Source organism: Urocitellus parryii, chromosome 7 (assembly GCF_045843805.1).
Source record: "Urocitellus parryii isolate mUroPar1 chromosome 7, mUroPar1.hap1, whole genome shotgun sequence".
Taxonomy (NCBI): domain Eukaryota; kingdom Metazoa; phylum Chordata; class Mammalia; order Rodentia; family Sciuridae; genus Urocitellus; species Urocitellus parryii.
Genome location: NC_135537.1, coordinates 22523757 through 22541540, shown reverse-complemented (window position 1 = coordinate 22541540; position 17784 = coordinate 22523757).

The window sequence follows — 17784 nt, the reverse complement described above, 5'->3', positions numbered from 1 at the left end:
AGTAACGCTTGATGTCATTTATAGTATGTTGTGCCTAATAAATGCTAAATGAGTGGTTGAATGAATGAATCAAATTGAATGAAATTAAATTTATTATTGTCACCTGTATCGAAGAGTCTCTACCCTTCCTATATCATGACTGTCAGGATCATAGTCTAGTGTTCTTGTTTTTACATGAGACAAAACAGAGGCTTTGATGCCCACATAGCACACACATTGCTCAAAACATTTTTTTTTTCTGGAGCACTTTGGCAGTTAGGAAAAGGAATCTTGAATTTGGGTGAAAAGGAAGAACTATGTAGAAATATATTAGTTGGCAAAACATCATGTATCTAAACTGAAATATTAATAACTTCATCTACCTCTAAAAACTATTTAATACTTTCTAGTCGCTCTGCTTTATGAATTATTCTGGTTGGGGTAATCTGATTGCAGGTGTGTACATGTGTATTTGCTCTGTTGCACATACAACACCAATAATGTTTTAGAACAAGTGGGGTCAGAGCGCGTGGCCACCTGCGCCCTGTCCTGACCCTGGCAATTTGAAAGCTGTTTCCCAAAGATTACCACTAAATCCAAGGGAACAGAAGATCATGTCCTTGCTTTCTGTCGAGAAAGAGAAAAAAAGAAAGGCTTATAAGAGAGCCATCATCCCATGCACGTCCTTCCCGCTGTGTCGTTGCCCTCTGCTCTGCGGTACACTCTGTCCTGGCCTCCTGGGAAGAAAACACGTAGCCAACCCCCATTCTTTCTCACTGCAGTGAGAGAGCACTGTGGCTTTTCTGGATGTGATGGCCTATCATTATGCACCCACGCCTACGGTGCTGCCAGGCACTGGGTAAATCCATTCAGGACCTTCTGAGAGGTTTGTTTGTTTGGGTGATTTTGGTTACCTGGTAAAAAATGGGAGGAGAGGAAAGTGACTCTGCTGTAGCTTAGAAAGGAAAAAGGAAGTCAGAAATAAGTACCTTTATGATCAGTGTGAAAAGCAAAATGCTGAGGGACAGAGATTCCCCATCTTTGCCATGCACTATAATCCCTGGGAAATGGGAAAAACTAGACAGATATGATGCCAGTCCAAGAGATCTGGATTCCCTTAGTCAAAGCTGGGTTCAGGTGTCTGTGTAATTTAAATGTATTTCTGATGGGCGGCCTAGTTGAAAGCTCTGGTGTAGAAAAGAACTTGAGTTTCGGATTCAGGTCATTCTAGGTTCTTCTTAAGCTTCTCTCTATCTCAATTGTCTGGGAAGATGGAGTTAATATGAATTGTAAATAAGTTAGTGTCTGGCCCCTAGTTCATGTTCAATAGTTTAGATTGGAGTACTATGCAGCCATTAAAACTCATATTTTAGAAGGCTATTTTACCAATTTAAGAATATAGATGTTCCCTCATTCTCTCTCCTCACCCCTCCAGCAAGCTTTAGATGTAACATGTACACCTGGCCATTTTCCTTCCTAAGGACACTATGATTGACAGCAGCATTTCTTACCCCTTGGCTGCAAGTTTATCTCTAACAAAATCTTTCAAAAAATTAAATGAGACTCTCAAAAGGACATGGGTAGATTCTGGAATCATTTAAAAACTCCTTAAGTGATTTTAATATAAATTCAAGGTTCAAAACCACTTAATTGGGGCTGGGGTTTTGGCTCAGCAGTAGATCGCTCGCCTAGCAAGTGCAAGATCCTGAGTTCAATCCTCAGCACCACATAAAAATAATATAAAGATATTGTGTCCATCTACAACTAAAAACAAAAACCAAAAAAATACTTTATTGTCAAACTTTGGCATTCAGACTCATTTGAGTTTTTATTTAACAAATCTCAACTGGGTGTGGTGGCACATGCCTGTAACTTGGGAGGATAAGGCAGAAAGTTGGTGAGTTCATAGCCAGCCTCAGCACTTTAGCAAGGCCCTAAGTAATTCAGTGAGACTGTGTCTTTAAAAAATAAATAAATAAAAAGGGCTGGGATGTGACTCAGTGGTTAAGCACCCCTGGGTTCAATCCTGGTATGAAAAAAAAAATCTCAGGTTTTTGGGTCTTCAGAGAGCCTGATTTAGCAGTCTGGAGGAGGACCTATGAATCCACATCTTTAACAAGCTCCTAGCAACTAGGACCAGCACCTGTCAGCATCATTTGAGAGCTTTTTAGAAATGCAAAGTAATGAACCCTATTGCAGAAGAGCTAGTCATAATCTCTGGGATGGGGTCCAGAAACCTTTATATTATTGTTGTTATCATTGACTTTTTTTTTTTTTAATAAGGATGTTGCTATGTTGCCCAGGCTGGTCTGTAGGCTCAAGTGATCCCTTCCACCTCAACCTCCTGAGTAGCTAGGAAGATAGGCATGTGCTATGTTCCACCGTTCCTGGGAACCTCTGTTTTAACATGCTTTTCAGGTGATTCTTAGCATGCTAAAGTTTAGGAACCATCTGTGTTCATTAGCACATACTAAAGTGATGTTACGCGCATGTGCAGATACATCACAATAAATTCCACTACTATATATAATTATTATGTACCAATAAAAAATTTAAACAAAGAGATTACTTGAAGAGAAGAGGGGCAGCATCAGGAATGTGGGACATCACTGTGATTCCGCGTGCCCAGGTTTGGATCAAGTGTGTAATGGTAGACCCAGAGTCTGAGGCCACCCTGGCAAACCAAAAGGATTAGACATGAAGGAGAGACCAAGCCATCCAAGGAAACTCAGATAACCTTACCAAAAAAAAGGGAGAAAGAATGTTAAGCTAAAGAGCTATTTTCTACAAACACCTATATTATGGAGTTGTTTTGAGGATGAAATATAACAATGTATGTAAAAATGCTTTTTGGTGTCTGACACATAGATATTTAGTCAATTGTGGGAATTACTTTTATTAAAGCAGCATATTGTGGGCATTCAGTGTAATTAAAATGGGAAATAAAACCTTTATGTTTCTGAGGTTTATGTTTAAGTCTATGATCTATCTCAAATTAATTTCTGCCTAATGAGTGAGTTAGGGGTCAAATTTCATTTTTTCCCTATAGAGTTATCCAGTTGTTACAGCAATCTTTTAAAAAGACTTTCCTTTCCTAATTAAATTAACTTGGCTCCAATTTTCCCATTTTGATTACATACTTCTAGAGGGCTTAGGCTTTGTATTGTGCTCCTTTGTATCTGTATTAATTAGGATTTGGTTCAGTTCTGAATAATAGAGAGCCAAAAGACAGTAGCTCAAACAGATACACCAATTAGGCACCCTAAAAACACACCATCCCCAAACTCATTGGCTTAGATGATAATCCTTTATTACTGTCAGCTACTTGGCTCATCTGGGCAGAGCTGTACTGCAGAGTTCTCAGGTTGTGGTGGCTGAGCACTGTGGATCCCACTGAAGGTCTTGGTTTGACTGGAATGGCCTCTGGAGGGAGGGGGTCTTTTTTTTCTTTTTTATTTATTTATTTTTTTTGGTACTAGAGATTGAACCCAGGGTGCTCTACCATTGAACTTGAGTCCCCAGCTCTTTTTATTTATTTTTGAGACAAGGTCTCGCTAAGTTGCCCAAGCTGGCCTCAAACTTGCAATCCTCCTGCTTCGGCCTCCCAAGTTGCTGGGATTATAGGTGTGCAACCTGTACCCTGAAGGCTGCTTCTGGCTTACTGCTCTTCTGTGCTTGACCACATTGTCAAAGTTCACTCATGGACTGACATGACATCTTCAGCTCTAGCCATTAGGTAGGAGGAAGGAACAAAGTAGGAAGGGGACAGATGGCACATGTCAACTGTCCTTAGAGAAGGCTCCTAGAAATTGTGACATGTCACTTCCACATCACAAGGACATGCTTTGTTGCAGCGGAGACTGAAAATATAATCTTTATCCTAGTTAGTCATGTAGCCAGGTGATCAGGGAAACTTTTACCAAGAAGGGAAGGATAGATATTGGGAACAAGTAACAACTAGGACAGCTCACTTTGCCCAGAGTATGGGTTCAGTAAATACATGTTGCTCTTATTTTAATGTAGGTACTATAAAACACTAGTTGCTATTTTTTGTGTGAGATAAAAGAATAGTACTTAGCAATAATAAGATCATAAGAAAAATACTTATGAAAATTCAGTGATTTGAATTTGTTACAAGTGCTTATATCAGATCCAACATTTACGACTGAGAAACATTTTTCTAAAAAAAGTATTCGGTCTGTACTTCTAGACTTAATGCATTGCCTTCGGCAGACAATTAACTGAATTAGAATTAGAATTAATAAAATTGAGAATCACAATGGGGTACCTCTTAAAATGCCCAAATTAAAAAAAAAAAAAACAAATGTTGGCCAAGAAGAGAAGCAAGTGGAGGTTTCAGAAGTTGTTGACAGTGATGCAAAATGGTACAGGTACTTTGGAAAATAGTCGTAAAGCTAAACATTCACTTATCAATATCCAGTGATCCCATTCCTAGGTGTTTATTCAAGAGATATACAGATACATGTCCACACAAAAATTTGTTTATATCAGCTTTTACTCATAATCATTAAAACCCAGAAGCAACTGCTGCATACATATTCATTGCATATCCTTGCAATGAAGTACAACTGGTTCACAAAGATAAATTAATTACTGATACATATGGCAAAAATGGGTGAATCTCAAAAGAATTGTGCTAGTGGAAAGAAGCCAGAACCAAAAGCTACAAACTATATGATTTCATTTAGATGACATTCTGGAAAGAGCAAAACCTCAGGGACAGAGAATAGGTCTGTGGCTGCTGCAGGCTGGGAGCCACGAGAGCAGATTATTAAAGGGCACAAGGAAACATTTTGAGGTGATGGAAATGCTCTTTATCTTGATTATGGTGGTGGTTACAGAACTGCATATGTTGCCAAATTTCATGGAATTACTCACCTAAAGTGGGTGAATAATTTACCCCAATAAACCTGACAAAATTCTCTGCTTAATTTTTTTTAATCTGCCACCACCTTCCCCCACCCCTCCAAAGTTATACAAATTTAAGAAAACTCAAGAGGGAAAAGTGATTTAGGTTTAAATTTATGGATGAAACTTTTTTTTTAAATTCTTTAAAAGAAAACAGTGGAGTGAGTGAGTTATTTCCACAAAGATTTATATACAGCATAGAATTAAATCTAGCTTCAAAGAATTAATTACTTTCACATTTTGCATTTTAGACTAATCTCTGCAATTGCACGATATGAAACAGATAAGCCTCTTTGGGAGAATGCCTGTCTCTCAGCATCATCTGATACTGACTCAGACAAGTTACAGTCCACTGGACATCGAAGGGCTAGAAGAAATTGTTTTCATAATGCAAAATGACATATCCTGGAACCATGGAAATGATATGAGGAAATTCTTTAAGAGTAATTGTTCTGTTCTGGTAAAAGAGTAATAACCTCTCTTTCACAGACTGAAGATGCAGTTCTTTGCTTTCATTACCACCTTGGCTTACTCAAAGAACCACCTGGGTGGAGGAGATAAGGGCTCCAAGAATGAGCTATCCGGGGAGTGGAGGATACTGGATGAGTGTTGTTTCTGGGTGGGAACTGCCCCATCCCATTGGCAGTGAAGAGCCATTCTAGAAAGTAGAGCCATGCTATGTGCACTTTGAATAAGTCACATTAGTAATTCTGGGGAGTGTGGAAGGAAGAGAGGGGTAAGAGTGGGGTGGACAACGGAGATGCTTATCCCACTAAGGAGACCACTGCAAAATTCCAAGTGAGAGACGATGGTATCCTGAAATGACAATGGGGGGAGTGGATAACTTTGAGAGAGATGGCAGAGGACATCTTCATCTGCAATCTACTATTCAATCTACAATCTACTAGTGAATATTTATTGAAATTACAAATAGTAGGGTAAATTTTTCACTGAAATAATCCCTCGTATTCACTCTGTGGCTAAAATTAATAATACAATCATTAAAATTAGACTTCAGGATAAGGTTTGAGGAAGATGCAGAACCTTGGAGAAGGATCAGTCTATTAAAATCTGCTTTAGAAGCTGTGTCGGTGGCTGGCTGCAGCTCACTTACGTGATGTCACCCATCACACTGTCACTTCTCCACACCCTCCTGTCCTGCATATATCCTCTTCCTAGTTTCACTCTCAGGCAGGGTTGTGAGAGGATAAATGGCCCAACATTTTCAGGCTTGGAGGGAAAAGGCCCGGTGATGGGGACACTGGCCAAGTCTCTGTGAGGTGCTATTCTGAGGCTGTCAGAGTGGGAAGTTGTGAACATATTTCTTCTAGAGAAGAAGTATTATCAGGGGAATAGTAAAAAAAAAAAAAAAAAAAAAAAAAAAAAAGACTGGGAAATAAAAAAAAATTACAAAAATTTGAGTTCATTGCATGTTCCAAATCTCCACAATAGGAAGAGTTTTGAATTGTTATAAAATGGTATGAAATACGGAGCCATGTTATTGCACAACTCATGACCAGGTCTGGAATCCCCGGGTGCTCTTGCATTTGGCGCCACCGCATGGCCGATGTCTGCTCTGTCTCGATATCTCAGAACAGTTATTTATCACCTAAATGGGTTCCTTTTATTTTCTGGAGCAAACGCAGTACTAGACAAATACCTGGGTGAAAGGCACAAACTGGTACCGTCCCAAGAAAACTAGAGCACATGGTCGCCCTAATTCTCAGTCCTGCATCTGGTTGGGACTTCCAGGAACTTCCTGGTTATCTGATGCTTATTTCTTCCATCTATTATTGGAACATAAAACCGGGGCAGTGAGCATCCATCCTCTGTCTCTTTGCTGCCAGAGATGCTGGCTGTATGTGTGTTTTATTTCATGGCTTTCCCCGGCCTTTCTCTCTATTGTTCATGGCCACCCAGAACATACAGATGTTAACCTGGGGATGGGGCCAACTTGCCTTGTGTTCATATTGTCATCACCAGGCTTCTGTTTTTCTATATTATATTGATAATCAACAAAAAATAGCAAAAATTGCAAAAATAAATCATCTTGAGTATTTGTATGCCTTTGTATCTTGAATACATACGTTTTCTCTGTATATGTCTTTTTCAGTTCCTAGCACATAATATCATCGGTATCACTCTCTCACTAGACGGTGGGCACCCTGAGTAAGAGCCAGGCCTTCTTTTAACTCTTTCCTCATTATTTCTTATCACAGTGCTTGGACCTTGTCTAGCATTTGTTCAATTAAACTGAAGTCTAATTTTAATGATTGTATTATTAATTTTAGCCACAGAGTTAATACGAGAGATTATTTCAGTGAAAAACTTCCCTCGACTATTTGTAATTTCAATAAATATTCAATAGTAGATTGTAATACACTGCTCAATCATGACAATATTTAATCTCTGATCTTCTTGGCAGTGATCATAACAGGTAAGTACTGTCATACAAACCTGATTAAGAGCATGAAATTAATTTTTGTTAATGTTTTTAGCTTCTGAGGAACAAACTAAGCTAAGGGAACTAATTTCTGATTTATTCATTGGCTTCAGAGCTAAAACTTAAGATTTTTTATTTTTTAAAAAATATTTATTTTTTAAATTATAGGTGGGCAGTGTCTTTATTTTACTTTATGTGGTGCTGAGGAGGAACCCAGTGCCTCACTCATGCAAGGTGAGCGTTGTACCTCTGGAACCACAACCCCAGACCAAACTTAAGATTTTTTAAAAAACACTTTTGACTTTGGTAGGCAGTGGAGAGGCATTTTGATAAATGTTTAATAATCAGCTCTCCTAAAAAAACCCCCTGATTTTAGAGGTTGCCATTCTTTAAAATTTTATTTTCATATTTTTTTATGAAATATATGACAGTAGAGTGTATTTTGGCATATTATACATACAGAGAGTATAACTTATTCTAATTAGGATCCCATTCTTATGGTTGAACATGATGTGGAGTTTCACTGGTCGTGTATTCATACATGAACCCAGGAAAGTTATGTCCAGTTCATTGTACTGTTTCCTATTCCCATTCCACCTCCCTTGGGTTTGCCGTTCTGTAGTGTAGATACTCTGATCATGGCTTATTCCAAGCTATCAATGTGATCTCACTCCCTGAGGACCTGGAAAGAGATGTACATAATCAGTCTTTGCAACAGGCTCTGGCATACCCAACTAGGTCAGCTCAGAACTGACAAGGACCTGTGGCTGATGTCATCTTGTAGTGTTCATCCATCCAACAAATATTTATTGAGCAGCTACTGTACATATACTTGGGATTCTTAGGGACAAAATATATAAAGATTTCTATGTTGGTTAGGGGAGTTAAATTCTTTTGGGGAGAGGGAGAGTGATGATGAACAAATGAACATATTCATAATAAGTTATATTATTACAAGGAGGCAATACATGAATAAAACGTAAATAGACCGGGATAGGTAACAGACGGGGTGCAAGAGCTTGTAATATTAAGTGGGGTCATCTGAGCGGGCTGCTCTAAGAGGATGCCATTTGAGCAGAGATTTGAAGGAGGTGACAGAGCAAAATTTCTGGATATCTAGGGCCAGGATTTTCTAAGCAGAGCAAACAGCCAGTGGTGGGAGACTGCAAGACTTGACTAAATGGGAGCAGAGGGAGAGAGGGGAAGGGACTCTAGGCAGAAGGGAGTAGGTGGAAGGGGATGTCCACAGGGTGAAGGCTTAGGGAAGGCGTGTTGCGAGGACTCTGGATTTAATCAGAATGAGATAGACAGTCACTGCAGACAGAGAAGAAGGTGACATGATCTGTTCAGGTGTTAGAAGTATCACCTGAGCTTCCATGTCCAGAATAGACTCCAGCTGGGACAAAAGTGGATGTAAGGAGACTAGTCAGGAGACTGGTAAGGAGTCATGTTAACCTGGACGTGTGCTGAAGGTGGAGCCAACAGGATTGGCTTACACCTCTCATAACTGGATGAAGGGTGGCTTCAGTTTCCTAGATATGCCATAAAAGACAAAGGGGGTGGTTGAAGTCGTGTAAAGCCATCATCTCACAGTCCTGGAGGTTGTGCATTGGAAAGCAAGGTGTTGACGGGGTGATGTTCCCTGTGGGTGCTTCACTGCCCTCCTGCTCTCCGTGGCTGCTGGCAATCTCCAGTGCCCCTTGTGCTGCCAGTGAAGCATCCCACCTCTGCCTCCAAGGCACGCAGGCCCTCTCCCCTCATGTCAGTCTGTGTGTCTCTCTTCTTCTTGTAAGGACATCAGTCACATCTGAGTCGAACTCAGATGGTCCTTGACTTAACAGATGACCCGACTTATATATATATATATATATTTTTTTTTTTTTATTTTATGATGGTGTGAAGTGATGAGCATCCAGTAGATACTGTAGTTTGAATTTGGATCTTTTCCTGGGCTGGTGATATGTGGTACGACACTGCTTGTGATACTGGGCCACGGCCCCCAGCTGGAAGTCCCAAGTCAGCCAGGCAGTCACGAGGTTGAATGGCCCACACCCTATGGTGAGCCACACTGCTAAGTTGTGCTGTCCCCACAGGTTGGTGTGTTCAATGCACTTTCCACTTAAAACATTCTCAGCTCACAGCAGGTTTATCAAGACATGACCTCATAATAAATCAAGGAACATCCATGATGTCATATTCCGAGGTTCTCAGAGCTAGGACTTCTACCAATCATTTTTGGAAGCACAATGCAGTCTACAACTGGGTAAAAATAAAAGAACTAAGGATGACTCAGGTTTTTGACATGAACATTTGGAAGGATATTGTTGGCCATCAGCCAAAATGGGAAGGGCTGCAGATGAAGCAAATTTGGGGGGAAAGATACCAAAGTATGCCAAATTACAGTCACAAAGACCATCAGCTTATTGTCCCATGCCTATAAAGAAGGGAGAGATTAAATTGTTGTGAATTTATGAGGATTCTAGCAAAATAACTCTGAGAATAACTGCTCTCATTAGAAAACCATATATATTCTATAAATAGTTATTCAGTTTCCTGAATAAAAACTTAAATTGTTTTAATTAATGGGAAGTTTCTAAACATTGCCCTTCACTTTTGTGAGAAGCTGTCCCCCCCCCCCCCGCCCAAATTCACCTTTAGTATACAGAGGGTTAAAGCATGGAGGAGGAAGAGCTCTTCGAAAATCTCTGAAAGCTTTCTGAACTCTTTAGAAAGACAGAAATGATTCTTAGGGGATGAGTCTAAGTAAACTCTTACCTCATTATGTAAATTAGTCGTGGGCATCCACATCAGGGTGATATTTCAGTTCAAGGTTCTTAAGTGCTCCAAGCTTTGAATCACCTTCAAAGGGTTTCATCTTTCTCTGAACATCTTGGCATATTCCTGTCTTAGGGATTATTGTGCAGACTGAAATCAGTTCAAAGTGACATAGACAAAGAGAAGATTCTAGTACACTCAAGTGTCTCCCCAAATCTCAAGGAGGATAGAGAAGCTGGGCCTCATGAAAACCAGGAATTGGGAATTGGAAGTACAGATCCAAGGCAGCTACTCATTCCTGCTCCATGTCTTTCTCCCTAAGCATTCTCTGTATCTACTCCATTTCTTCCCTGTCCAGACGGCCAGGTGCCTCTTCTCGGCTTGCCCAGGCCCCTTCTCCTGCCTCCAATGATGCTCCTGACCTCAGAGTTTATATCACTGTACCAAGCCAGGGATGATGGCTCCTAAATCTGTTTTCTCCAGAATCCAAATTGAAGTATTTGAAGGACAGAATCTGGGCCAGGATCTGAAATTGTCAGAGGAAGATGTCCATATTCACTCATTAAGCAAGAGTTATATTGAGAGCTTACTTATGGGCTTTTTGTAGGTCCTGAAGGGACTTCAGGGAGTAGAGTCCTCACTCTCAATGCAGCGTAAAATCCACTGTGTACACACATACACAGGATCCTGTGGAAAAGTCCCCTCCTGTGTATGCGTGTACACAGTGGGCTGGTGTTTGAGAAGGACAGACAGGCATCCTAAAGGAATACCGCTTTCTGGAGTCTGCCCAATTTAGAGATGCTGCATTTGTCTGGGATAAGCTATACTTTGATTCTTTTGATTGCAATTGCAGTAAAGGGATTCACTGTCTCTTTATATCTTATCAAATGCCCTTATCACTCCCACCAGCATTTCTATAAACTGTGGTAGGACTCACTGCCAGTTCTCAGTGTGATCATCTAGCCTTTTATTGTCATTGTCATATGAATACAGTGCTATTAAGGGCTGCATATTTCTGTCCCACTCCCAACCCCTAAACTCTTATGTTGAATCCTAACCACAAAGTGATGGTATTCAGAGGCTGGTTCATTGGGAGCCAGTTGGATTATGAGGGCAGAGCCTTTTTACAAGGCCCAGGAAGCTTCTTCCCCTATGTGAGGACACAGCTAGAAATTCCACCTAGGAATCAGGAAATGAGCACTCATTAGACATCAAAGTTTCCAGTATCTTGATCTTGGGCTCCCAGCCTCCAGAACTGTTAGACATTTAAATCAGACATGGTGGCCCATGCCCATAGTCCCAGTAATTTGAGAAATTGAGATAGGAGGATTGCAAATTCTAAGCTAGCCTCAGCAACTTAGTGAGACCTTGTCTTAACATAAACGTGGCTCAGGATTCAATCTCCAGTACCCCCTTCTCACCAATGTCTATTGTTTATAAGCTACACAGTGTTTGTGACATTTCAACATGGCAGCAGGAATGGACTAAGACAATATCCAAAACCCAAATGCAGAACTTTACAATGTATCTTCATCTGTCACTGTCCATCCTTTTCATTTTCTTCACCTGGTTTTAGTTTTCAGATGAAATTAACAGGAAATTGGGATAATTTTGAGGAGTAGTATGATAAATGCATATGCTTTTCTTGTAGGATTACATTCTAGAAAACACACAAAAATTCACTTTCTCCCCAAGATACTTTGAAAAGTAGATTGTAAAGAACTTAAGATTTAAAAAACAAAACCCAAAAATCTTTTATTGGTCTTGATTATTAGAAACGTTTACTTTATTTAGGAATTCTTGGTGGCAGAACTAGCAGCCTTTTGAATTTAAATTTAATTCTAACATCACATAAAAATGTAATAATGCAAAATATACATAAAATCACTGTAATACATTGTGTATATCATAAGACTGATTTTTTTTTTTAAAAGCAGCTTCAATATCAGAATACTCTATAACTCACACTGTGCCTGGTATGTAGTAGACACCTAATATTTGCTATATGACTGTGTAATCCAAGGAGAGTTGTTAAATCTGTCATTTTGTGAGATTTTTTTCTGGTGACCTTGTATCTTAAAGCATTAAAAAGTTTTGTTTTTGTTTTTGTTTTTCCCTTAAAAAGGATGTTTGCCTTCAGAGCCAGTGCTACATTTTGGAGACTACTTCATCTTGGCCTCTAGGGGGAGCTCCAGTCTCTGTAAGCCTTACCAGCAATCCCCTCCAAGTTTTTCTCATTCCATGTCCAAAGAGAATTGAGAAGAATCTGTTAAGGGTAAGAACATTCCTCAGGCATGTTTCTTGGTGTGCGGATATCTCTAGTCCAGGGCTACTGCTGTTTGGGACTGTCTCTCTGAGGAAGGTCTCCCAGTTGTTGGATTTCAACACCCATGTTAAACGGATTTAACATATGTTATTTGAATGCCTACCAGGCACAGTCTAGGGGCATAGAGCAGTAGTTCAAGTGTCAGGAGATGACATTTCTTGGAGTCTGTGACCTGCTGTATTTTTAACATCTCTGCCTTAGTCCTTAGAAACTCTAAATACAGATACATCATCAGTAGGCTTGCCAAGCTCTCAGCCTCCTAGGAATCTAAAGTGTTCTAGGTCTCTGCATTCTGGCAAGGGTAGTTTCTTAAATATTAATTGGCACTGTGATAACATGAGTCCTTCCCCCTTCCTTCTTGGGAGGAACAAAGCTGATTGGCCAAGGGGAGGGCATCTGATAAATAGTCCACCTCTAGATCAGACGACAGGGTAGCCTGGCCTGAGAGCTTCATTCAACAGAAACCATGTTCGTGAACTTGGACCCATCGGATTCTGTCTCATTGGAACTTTTTGACTATGAGATGCTGTATTAGTTTGTGAGGGCTGCCATACAAATACCTGAGACTAAATGGTTTAAACAATAGAAATATATTCTCTCACAGTTTTGGAAGCTAGAAGTCCAAGATCAAGATGTGAGATATGTGGACTTCTGAGGGGTCTCTCTCTCTCTCTCTCTCTCTCTCTCTCTCTCCTTCTCTCTCTCCCCCTCCCTCTCTCTCTTTCTCTGGATTATAGCTGACTATCTTATCTCTGTCTTCATGTGGTCTCCCTCCATGTGGATTTGTATCTTAATTTCCTCTTAGGAAGACACTGGTCAGATTAGCACTTTTCTCCCTAATTGGGTATATTTTAATCTAATTACCATCTTAAGCATCTTATCTCCAAAAAACTGTCACATTCTGAGGTATAGGGGTCAGGACCTCAACATGTGAATTTTGGGGAGACCCAAATCAGCCCATAGCAGGTGAAAAGAGAATGGGTTAGTTAGTGATGGGAGGAAAACTAGACATTATCCCATACAAAGTCAATGTCATGAAGAAACAAGACCTCTGAGTAGGCAGAAACACAGAGGTGATGAGCATATCAATAGTACTTACATAAAACAGGTATTAAAAGCATTAATAGAGTTATTATAAATAAAATGCTAGTATGTTTGTCTGGGCCAGTATGTTTTTAGATATGACCCAAAAACACAGGTAGCAAAGGCAAAAAAATAGGCAAATGTGGATGGCATCAAACTAAAAAAGCTTTTGTACAACAAAGGAAACAACTCGCAGAAGGGGAGAAAATATTTACAAACCATAATCAGATACAAGGAACAAAATATAGGAAGAATGGAATGAGTCAATAACAAGAAAACAAATAACCTCATTTAAAAAGGACAGGGAACCTGGGCATTGATAAAAAGGAAACATATTAATGACTAACAGAACATGCAAAAATGCTCAGCAGCACCCTTTGGGAAATGCAAATTGAAATCACAATATAATGTCACCCCACACAATTAAAATTTTTTTTTTTTTTTTAGAAAAAGGAAAATTAAATTTTATTGTTTTGCTAGCAAAGGAGAAACACAACGGACTCCTGTTCCAGAGGCTGTGATTCTACCCATTACAGGGAGCAGGAGTTTTTTTAGACGTAATTTGAAGGCTATATCCCAGGTGTGCTCTGATGAAGTTGTAATGGACTTGTTAATTTGGGAGCTTTCTTCTTCTTCTTCTTCTTCTTTTTTTTTTTTTTTTTGGTACTGGGGATTGACCTCAAGGTCACTCAACCACTGAGCCACATCCCCAGCCCTATTGTGTATTTTGTTTAGAGACAGGGTCTCACTGAATTGCTTAGTGTTTTGCTTTTGCTGAGGCTAGCTTTGAACTCAAGATCCTCCTGCCTCAGCCTCCGGAGCCACTGGGATTACAGGCCTGTACCACTGCACCTGGCAATTTGTAAGATTTCTTAGATATTCCGGTGCCACCCCTGAAGTCTGAATACTTCATTCCTATGGTGGGTGTACGCTCAAGGACAGAGAACTCAGCCTAGGGTAGGGAAAAAGGGTAACTCTCACCCTACATCCTTTAGAATGGGTTGTATAAAAAAAGAAAAAAGATGAAAGATACACATTGGTGGGATGCAGAGAGAAGAGAACTCTGATGCACTAACTTGATTAATCATTTACATTGTATTCATATATCATCACCTTGTATCCTATAAGTGTGTACAATTATGATTTGTCAATCAAAAATAATATTACTACTAATAAAAATTTTAGCTGTTGATTAAAATTGATTTAAAAATGCTTATCAAAGTGTTCCATATATATTAACTCTTCATTTTCTTGTTTCATGTGAAGAAATGGAAGCTCAGAGAGCTCAAATACTTTGACCACATATAAACATAAGTGGCAGGCTGCAGCCTGAACTCACATCTTGAAATCAAAGTGGTTTCATGCATGGATGGGGTGAGGGGCAGAGTGGAATCTTTGTGGCAGGGTGGGATTAAAATATTTAGCAGCCATCTGCAAGATTTATACCTTCACTGTGGTGGTTCTTTGTCCTTTGAGGAGGAATTTGACTTTTGGAAATAGCCTCAAGAAATTTATAATCAGTCTGGGAGAATAAAGTGTTTGGGGGAAAAATGGATGGGTAAGAGACATTAATATTTTTTGTTCTCTTGTGTGCTTTTGAAACATGTTCTGAAGATAAAATTTCAAATTTAGGAGAATTTTTTTTTAGTTGTACCTGGCCACAAGTGTTCATTTTCTGAACACTTACATGTGTTTGGATTTGATGATGAATAAGCTACAGTGTCTCTTCATGAAGTTTGTGGTTCTCTTTGGAAGGCAAATAGTTAAATAAAGAGTTTTATTACATTGAGACAGTGTTATAATAAAACTCCTTCCAGCCACAAAATCCTTCTATTGCATGATGTATAACATCAATTTTAATTTATTTTTTGGCACAAAGCAAGAGAAATTATAAATGAGTAAATGGATACATTTATTTATAAATAGTTTTTTTTTCAAAGAATTCTTCTGCTTGGGAGCTTTAGGAAAAACAGAACAGGGAGGTGACATTTGAACTAGGACTTGAAGTACTCTAATAACGATATGAACCAGAGACAAAGAGGTGTTCAATGAGAGTTTCTTTAGTGAACAAATGACATAGGAAGCCTGTAGCTGTAGCCTGTATCTGTACCATTATGCTTTTGTAAGAACTGATTATCCTTTATTTAAATTATGTTCATTCTGATCGAAAAAGCCTTATATAATAGTTTAACCGAATGAATAAATGAATACAGCATAAACTACCAGATATAGGCCAAATAATTTTATGGTGATCAACAGTAAGAAGGCTTTGGGGTGGGGGGGACCAGGGCCCAGCAGCCTTGGTTTCATGCCTCCTGCTGTTCCGTTCCGCCATCCCCCTAAGGACTTGGTAGCATTAGTTCACAGTTTAAGGAGCTTAACACTTTCCTAGGTTACAGACTCTGTAATTGCATAGGATTAACTGCCCTTTAGTGTTACTTTTCTAAGTAATTTCAGGCCATTCCTTGTGAAGTCATGAAGACAGGAGCGGAATAAGAGCTGGACCACTCTCTCCCTCATTCTCACACCATTAAGCACAGGCAAAGTTGCTTCTGGCTTTGGCCAGTGCTTCTCCAGTGTGGTCCATGGAACCCCTACATCAGCATCACCAGGAGCAGCACTTGATTAAACACAGATTCCTGGACCCCACTCAGAACTACCAAAGCACATTTTTGTAGAGATGCTTTGTGCATTTTTAATAAGTACTCGGTGATTATTATTCTTATGTACCCTGAAATTTAAAATCTGTTAAGAAATTACATTCTTACTCCTTCCTTCTGTAGTTTCTAGATTTCTTAGGAGATGGCCAAAAATATGGTAGCCCCTCTGCTAGTGGTTGCCCTTCACTTCCACCCTCTCCTCATGTAATAACACTGTGATGTTTATATCTTTATCTTACAAACAACAAGGTTGGTTACAAAGGTTGAGTGCTCTTTTTTAAAAAAAAATATTTATTTATTCTAATTTGTTATACAAGACAGAAGAATGCATTTCAATTCATCATATACATACAGAGCACAATTTTTCATGCCTTTGGTCGTACATAGAATCACACTGTTCATGTCTTCTCATACGTGTACTGATGGTAATGATGTTCATCTCATTCCACCGTCTTTCCTACCTCCATACCCCCTCCCTTCCCCTCCGTCCCCTTGGCCCTATCCAAAGTCCTTCCATCTTCCCATGCTCCCCGCCCCCATTATGGATCAGCATCAACATATCAGAGAAAACATTTGGCTTTGGTTTTTTGGAATTGGCTAAATTATAACTTATAACTTAGCATTATAAGTTATGTTACAACTTATAACTTAGCATTATATTCTCCAATTCCATCAATCCATCTGCAAATGCCATGATTTTATTCTCTTTAATGCTGAGTAATATACCATTGTGTATATATACCATAATTTCTTTGCCTATTCATCTATTGAAGGGCATCTAGGTTGGTTCCATAATTTAGCTATTGTGAATTATGCTGCTATAACATTGATGTGGCTGCCTCACTGTAGTATGCTGTTTTTAAGTCCTTTGGTATAAACCGAGAAGTGGGATAGCTGGGTTAAATGGTTGTTCCATTTCAAGTTTTCTAAGGAATCTCCATACTGCTTTCCAGATTGGTTGCACTCACCAGCAGTGTATGAGTGTGCCTTTCCCCCTCATCCTCGCCAACACTTATTGTTGATTATATTTTTAATAGCTGCTATGCTGACTAGAGTGAGATGAAATATTAGAGTAGTTTTGATTTGCATTTCTCTAATTGCTAGAGATGTTGAACATTTTTTTCATATATTTGTTGATCCAAATCTTCATCATGTCGGATTAGGCCCCGACTTCCTTAACACGACTCCTATAGCGCAAGAAATAAAATCAAGAATCAATAAGTGGGATGGATTCAAACTGAAAAGCTTCTCAGCAAAAGAAACAATCAGTGAGGTAAAGAGAGGGCCTACAGAATGAGAGCAAATTTTTACCACACGCTCATCAGGTAGAGCACTAATCTCTAGGATACATAAAGAAATCAAAAAAACTTAACACCAAATAAACAAATAATCCAACCAATAGTGGGCCAAGGAACTGAAAAGGCAGAGTGCTCTTAAGTTGACATGTAGCTTCTGGCCTTTGGAACTTGGGGGCCTAAGTTGAGGGTTGTTAAGTGATTGCTCTCAATGACTGGTCTGCAGAGGAGAGGGAGTAGGAAAGCATGACTGAAATCCAGAGAGGCATTGCACATTATAAAAACACAAAAATG